Source organism: Onychomys torridus, chromosome 16 (assembly GCF_903995425.1).
Source record: "Onychomys torridus chromosome 16, mOncTor1.1, whole genome shotgun sequence".
Lineage (NCBI taxonomy): Eukaryota > Metazoa > Chordata > Mammalia > Rodentia > Cricetidae > Onychomys > Onychomys torridus.
The window spans coordinates 13,803,902-13,810,972 of NC_050458.1; the positions used below are offsets into that span (position 1 = coordinate 13,803,902).

Here is a 7,071-nt window from a genome sequence, read left to right on the forward strand (position 1 = left end):
AGATGATTGGGCCATTTTGCAATGTAGCTTTACTGGATGCATGGATAACCATTACCCCAAACACCCACTATTAGGGTTCTTTAAGGAACACCAGGTGATATTCCCTAGGATAACGTCATCGCAGCCCATCCCTAATGCCCTAAATGTGTTTACAGATGGATCTAAGACTGGATGTGGCTATACATGATAGATACACAAGAGCCTATACAACACCAATTTCAACCTGGCTCCCCTCAGATTGTAGAATTAAAGATAGTGATTGAAGCCTTTAAGGCTTGTCCTTTTCCTTTTAATTTGATATCAGACTCTGCCTACATTATTAATGCCCTCAAAATTTTGGAAGTTAAAAGTTCCAGTCTGGTCTGCATTTTGTTTCAACAACTGCAACAATTGATTTGGCATAGGAAGTCCTGCTTTTATCCCCAACATATTAGAGCTCATACAGGCCTGCGGTGGCCCCTGAGCAAAAGTAATGATATAGTAGATCAATGGACTCGAAAGGAATGGATATTCATTAGCTCTGCCTTAGACAGAGCCAGAACCTTTCATGAAACATTTCACGTCAATGCAAAAACGTTACAACAAAAGTTTCAACTTTCTCGAGCTCATGCTCGACAAGTGATTTTAGATTGCCCTCAATGTGTAGTTTATCAACATCCACCCAGTATTGGGGTAAATCCCCAGGGTCTACTCCCGCTTAAGGTTTGGCAAATGGATGTGACACACATCTCTGAATTTGGACACATAAAATATGTGCACGTGTCTGTGGACACCTGCTCAGGCATCATGCACACCACACCTTTGACTGGGGAAGAGCCTGGGCAGCCTGGGGAAAACCTCATCAACTTAAGACTGACAATGGACCTGCTTACACGGAACAACAGTTTGCCTCCTTTTGTCATCAGATGGAGGTGCAACTTGTACATGGCTTGCCTTACAATCCCCGAGGTCAAGGCATTGTGGAACATGCTCACCGCACATTAAAAGAATGCCTGCAAAAACAAAAAGGGGGAATAGGCCGTGGCCATACCCCAAAGGAAAGACTTTCTTTTGCTTTATTTACCATCAATATTTTAAATTTGGATGCTCAGGGCCATTCCGCAGCGGATAGGCATCATGAGTCTCATGGTACAGCTAAAGGAATGGTAAAATGGAAAGATGTGTTGACAGGGCTCTGGCGCGGGCCCGATCCCATGCTGACATGGGCACGAGGTTCTGTTTGTGTTTTCCTTCAGAATCAACAAGATCCAGTGTGGGTGCCCGAACACCTCACTAGAAGAGTCCAGTGTGGGGAAATCCACGATGGTCGAAATGACGATCCTCCTGCTCTTCCTCGTGACAATGCAGCCAGGAATGCTGGAAAAAAGATGGGGATACTGTCCGTGTTCCTGAGACTGATGCCAGTTCGCCATGATGCTAGTTGTTTCCACGGTTATTTAGCATTGTAATTGGAGCAGAGAGTTTGACAACCTGATGAAACAGCTGAGGGTGGCTATTGTCACGGTTAACCCGACCCGGTGGATGCTGGATTGGCGGAGGGATTGTCTTGGTGGATCTCTAATGCCATGAATCATCTCAAGGAGTGGGCGGGTCTGGGAGCCTTGACGGGCCTTCTGGTGTTGGTCTCCTTAGTTTGTCTGTGGTGTATTTGTCGGATTAAGATTTCCGATCATCGCAATGCAGCCATGATCATTCAGGCCTTTACAGCTGTTGAGGCAGGACAGTCGCCCCAGGCATGGCTAGCCACCATGAAGTACTAAGTTCCTTAGCACAGGATGCAAGGCTTGAGCACTGCACTTGGGGTCCATTGCACATTGGATCCTAAGGAGAGCATGCCTGATTGCATGTGGGTAGATACATCAAGTCCCACCTCTGTGCAAAGGGTATCGGATGGGTCTGACGCTCCTCGGGTGGCTGACGCCTAAGTGAGAGCCAGTACATTGTCCCTGATTCGTTCTTACAGAGATCAGGCCTCTACTCTTACCTGTTGCTATAATAAAAAAGGGGGAACTGTAGAGAGCTGCGCACAGCCGCACCCATAAGATGGCTCCAGCTTCCGCCCCCACCTTCCCGATGGTTAGTGCTCTCAGGAGTAAACAACTCCATATTTGGCTTAGTCCTAGGATCTGGCTTGCTTCCGTGAACCTGGACCTATCCTCAGTGCCCACATGGCAGGCTGGGGTTGGCCACCCAGGGACTATTTAGGTCATGGGCGGGCTTTCCCGGGGTCAGAAGATTGTTGAAGGTTCCTGAGTAAACTGCTGAAAGAAGAGCTCGGTGTTGTGTCTTCCTTGCTGGTCTAGGCGGTCCTGACACATTCCGACTCTGAAAACCACCAAGATGGTGGGGGTTATGTGTTTCTAGCTTAATTTTCCATGTCATGCAGTAAAAGTGTATAGATGAACAGTCTTATTAAATAAGAAACACAGCCAATTGCAGACTTAAAAGCCCAAGAGATAAGAGCAATAACCAAGAGCAAAAAACCCTTTCTTACCTTCACTGCTGCTGCTGTCCTTACCCTCAGCAAAGAGGCCTATTTCCTGTGTATCTGTCCTTTTATTAACTTTCTGTTCTGCCTTCTCATTGGCTGTAAACCTAACCACATGACCTTCTCGTCACTGTGTGTCTATACAGACCTCCAGGTCTTCTATGGTTGGTATTGAGTGGAGCATGAATCTTAAATGGTCTTATTAATAAAATCAAACCTGAAGCCAGTTATTGGGGTGAATGCTCGAAGATCAGAGAAGCAGAACAAGCCACAGCTTCCTCTCTTCACCAATGCCTCAGCTGATCCTGTTTCCTCAGACTGGAAGCCCCTGAGTCTTATCCAAATGAATCTCAGCTGAACTGCTCTTCAAAGCCTGAAAGCTTAACCAGCCAAATGCTTCTAGTTTCTAGTCTTCAGTCTTATATATCTTTCTTTTTCTGCTGTCACTCCCTGGGATTAAAGGCATGAGTCACCATGTTTGGCTATATCCTTGAACAGATGGATTTCTGCCTCTGAAATGCTAGGATTAAAGACATGTGCTACCACTGCCTATCCTCTATGTTTAATATTGTGGCTGTTCTGTCTCTGACCCCAAATAAGTTTATTAGGGTACACAATATTTTGGGGAACACAATACCACCACAATTGAGATTAAAGGCATGTGTCTCCATGCTGGCTGTATCTTAGAACACACAGAGATCTGGCTAGCTCTGCTTCCCAAGTGCTGGGACTAAAGGTGTGTGCCTCCACCACCCAGCTTTGACCCGCAAGCAACTTTATTTACTAAAATACAAATAAAATCACATTTCAGTACAAATAAAATATCACCATAAAAGTGTGCAGTGTCTTCAGCAATAAGGTCTTACTGTCTAGTTCTGGCATACAAATAATAACACTAGAAATAGCCTTTATTGTTGTATGATAATTTGTTTGTGTTCTAACATATAAAGAATTCCTGGAGATCAGAGGGTAGAGCTAGCCACTAGTTAACCACAAAGGATGGGCAGTGGTGGCACACATCTTTAATCTCAGCACTTGGGAGGAAGATAGGGGAAATCAGAAGTTCAAGGTCACCGTGGCCTATTTGAGACTGAGCCAATCTAGAATTGAAACAGGGCTGGATCGTGGTGGTGCACACCTTTGATCCCAGCATGTGGGAAGCTGAGACAGATGGATCTCTGTGAGTTTGAGGCCAGCCTGGTCTACAGAGCAAGTTCTAGGACAGCCAAACAAAACAAACAAAACAAAATTTTTTAAGACCATTAAGACTGGGTTTCACCATGTATCCCCAGCTGGCCTGAAGTCCACTATGAAACCTGGCTGCCTCTTGCCTCCAGAAGAATAGTTTTAAAAGTGCAAAGTAGTGACTTAAAGAGTTCCTTTTCACCTCAAGGAAGCAGATGATATTTAAAGCCATATCCAGCTGGGCATGGCAGCACATAAAGCAGAAGCAAGAAGATACCAATTTCAAAGCCAGCCAGGTGTACACACAAATACCTAGGCCAACCAGAATTATGTAGTGAGACCCTGTCTCAAAAATACAAACACATCCAACTAAATTGGAAAAGAGAGGATTAAAGATTAGCGAACCTTCTTTATCAGAATTGGTGTTTCTAATGAGGCACATTACCCAAAAACAATTCAACCACATTACTAGATACAAGGTGTTTCTTTAAAATCCTGTCCAAGGACAGCTGCCAATATTTGTTTTTAAGAGAAACCTCTCAAAGAAGAGAAATTATGGAAGAGGGCTGCAGGCTATTCATGTTGTACCCAGAAGTTCCCCAAAGACCACCAAGAGACCAAATTTGATGCAAACACAGAGTCTTTTTATTGTTGTGAGTTAACTTGGGCCTCTCTGCCCATCTGATGTAGCAGCAAAGCAGGAGAGGCCCTGAGTAGCAATCAAGCAGGTTTTTTACAATGGTTAGGGTGAGTGATCTGGGGGAATTTCAACACTATAGTTACAAGCTCAGGATTGGTGCTTACTCAGATTAGAGATGTTTGGTTTGAACTGATTGGAGAGTTGCAGCTGCAAGGAAAATGGTATATTCTCATCGTTCATGTCATCACACCTCTATCATCAGCAGACCCATTTCCTGACAGTTAGACATCCCATTTTTATCTCCAGGAAATTCATTTCTCTCATGGCTGTGGTATACAATCTATAACAGCAGAAAACATCCCACAGGACGTACCTGGTGCTTTGTTTATTACACAAGTTATGTTACATCACATCCTTTAGGTTATGGCAAGAAATGTCTGGAATTCATTTTTGTGTAGCTCCTAATTGTCTGGGTCTAGGGGCAGAGGGGCAACATATCCTCTGGTGTTTTTTGTTTGTTTGTTTTGTTTTGTTTTTTTTTTAGAATAATTTGTCCAAGGGCCTACTGACCCCTCTCTGACCCTTCTTTAAGATGAATGCCACCCTGTCACCCTCTCAATTCACTCATCTTAACATTGTTGAACAATAGTAAGTCCGTTCAAACATGTTCCTGGGGTCTACTGAACATTCTTTCTCTGTGCTCAAATGTTAAGCAGTAGCCAATAGCATCTTCTGTTTCTCGAATCCGTTTCTGGAACCTCCATTTATCCCTTGCAAATTCTTCCCATGGTCCTTTGCAATCCTCATCACCACTTATACAATACTTGGTAACTTCTTCAAGGAAGGTTACCTTTTTCTTTTGATATGGGTATATTTTTTTACAGAAAGAGACTTTTTTCTTCTGATATGGGTGCATATTTCTCCAGAAAGAGCCTCTCCCAGCCCATAGTGTGGATTATTATCTTCTTGGCTCTCTAACAGTTGTACCTTATAAGAACGTAAGTTATGACATCCAGAAAAGGCCTCCATGGCCTGAGGAGATGCTTTTGAGTCCTGACAGCCTTTCCAATTGTTCCCTGACATTTGAGAAGGAGCCTTAAAATATAAAAGGTTGTAGGGGTCCTCAGAATTGCAGAAAGAGTTCCACAATCTAAGATTCTCCTTTTCATCTGCATTGGATTCACAGTCATCTTCCTGCCCAAAGCTATGCTTGGGGGTCTTAAGAAAGTGTCTGGCCTGAGAAACTCCTACATCGGAGTTGCCAGACAAGGACTTCCCTGAATCACATGGGTCTCCAGGGACAATTCTGTCACCAGTCTGAATTGTGGCTGTAACATTTTGGGGATTGTAAGGATCTACACTGCAGAAAGAATTCCAAAGGTAAAGTCCTTCAGAGTCTTGTCCCTTCTCTGATTCTGACAAGGAGTCATCACCATCAGGTTCCTTGTCCCAAACCCCACTTTCTGAATCAGCGCTGGTTTCCAAGCCATTGGAAGCACCTCCCAAAATACAATCAATCAGTTTGTTGCTACAAACTGGTCTGGCAGAAACAGGAGAGTCATCAGCTACGTCTGAGCAATCAGCTACACTAGTGTGTTCCTCTTCTCCTTTTTCCACAGGTAACTTGCAAGACAGATTGCTTCCCTGAGGGCTTTGTGAAAATTCTTGAATCAACAAGACTATTTTTTTTTTCTCACCGGGCTTGGTGCTGGCTCTAGGGGGGTAAACCGCCTGTGCTGGGATACCTGCGCAGTGTTGTGGGTCCATCTGAAGAAGGCTCCTCCAGGCTGTGGTAGCCATTATCTTGGTCAGGGGTGGGTAACTCTTGACCCTTCTTAGCCTGAAGTAAATTCCTGCCGTTTCATAAGAAGGTCATGGATTTCCTGCAGGCCTTCTGTAGAAAAATGGGGACACCTCTGCCACGCTGTTGCCGAGATTTCTTCATGCAGTAGCTTGGGGCAGGAGTGTGGAGATCCTGTCTCTCTGAATCTTCACACTGAATGGCAGAGAGATTCTGTCTCCACTGGCCTTTTATATTCCTGTCTCCACTTCCCTAGCCCTGGGATTAAAGGCATGACCATCCCATGTGCTGGGATCAAAGACTGATCAATCTCTTTCAGACTGATTCAATTTTGAGTAGTCCAGGGTGACCTTGAACTCCCGATCTTCCTGCTTCCTACTCCCAAGTGCTGGGATTAAGGGTGTGTGCCACCACTGCCTGACCTCTATGGTTAACTAGTGTCTAGCTCTTCCCTCTGATCTCCAGGAAAGCTTTATTTGTCAGAACACAAACTAAATATGATACATTTTATGGTTCACGGAGTCTCGGGTACTTCCTTGACCAATAACTCATAGGGAAATACCTTACTGCTGGCATTGGGGGTGTCATTCAATAACCTTATGGCCCCTGGAAGTGTCTTTTTCAACTCATGTAGATGGCCATTTGAATTAAAACAGTCTAGTTGTGCATTCTTGTTTGGTGTGCCTATTAGTACCATCTGTGTAACAGGCATATACATGAATGCATGGTATCTCTTCCAGTATGTTATTTGGCATAGCAGTTAGTTCAGTTACTTAGGGTTTCTCTGTGGTTTTAAAGGATGCTATTCCTAGAACAGTGTGCATGGCATCGGTGAAGGGGCTTATGGACACCACACCTCATTTTGGTAAGTATGCATACCACCTTTACAGAGTTTGATTCTGTGCCACACCAGAAAGAGGTTTGACCAAGAGGCCTTCCATTCATCCCTTTATTGGT

The 7,071-nt window shown here is 44.3% G+C and overlaps 1 pseudogene; it reads right to left on the reverse strand.

Annotated features, from left to right (window-relative positions):
- Positions 1-4,920: 4,920 nt before the first annotated feature.
- Positions 4,921-6,811, reverse strand: LOC118597081 (annotated as a pseudogene).
- Positions 6,812-7,071: the final 260 nt, after the last annotated feature.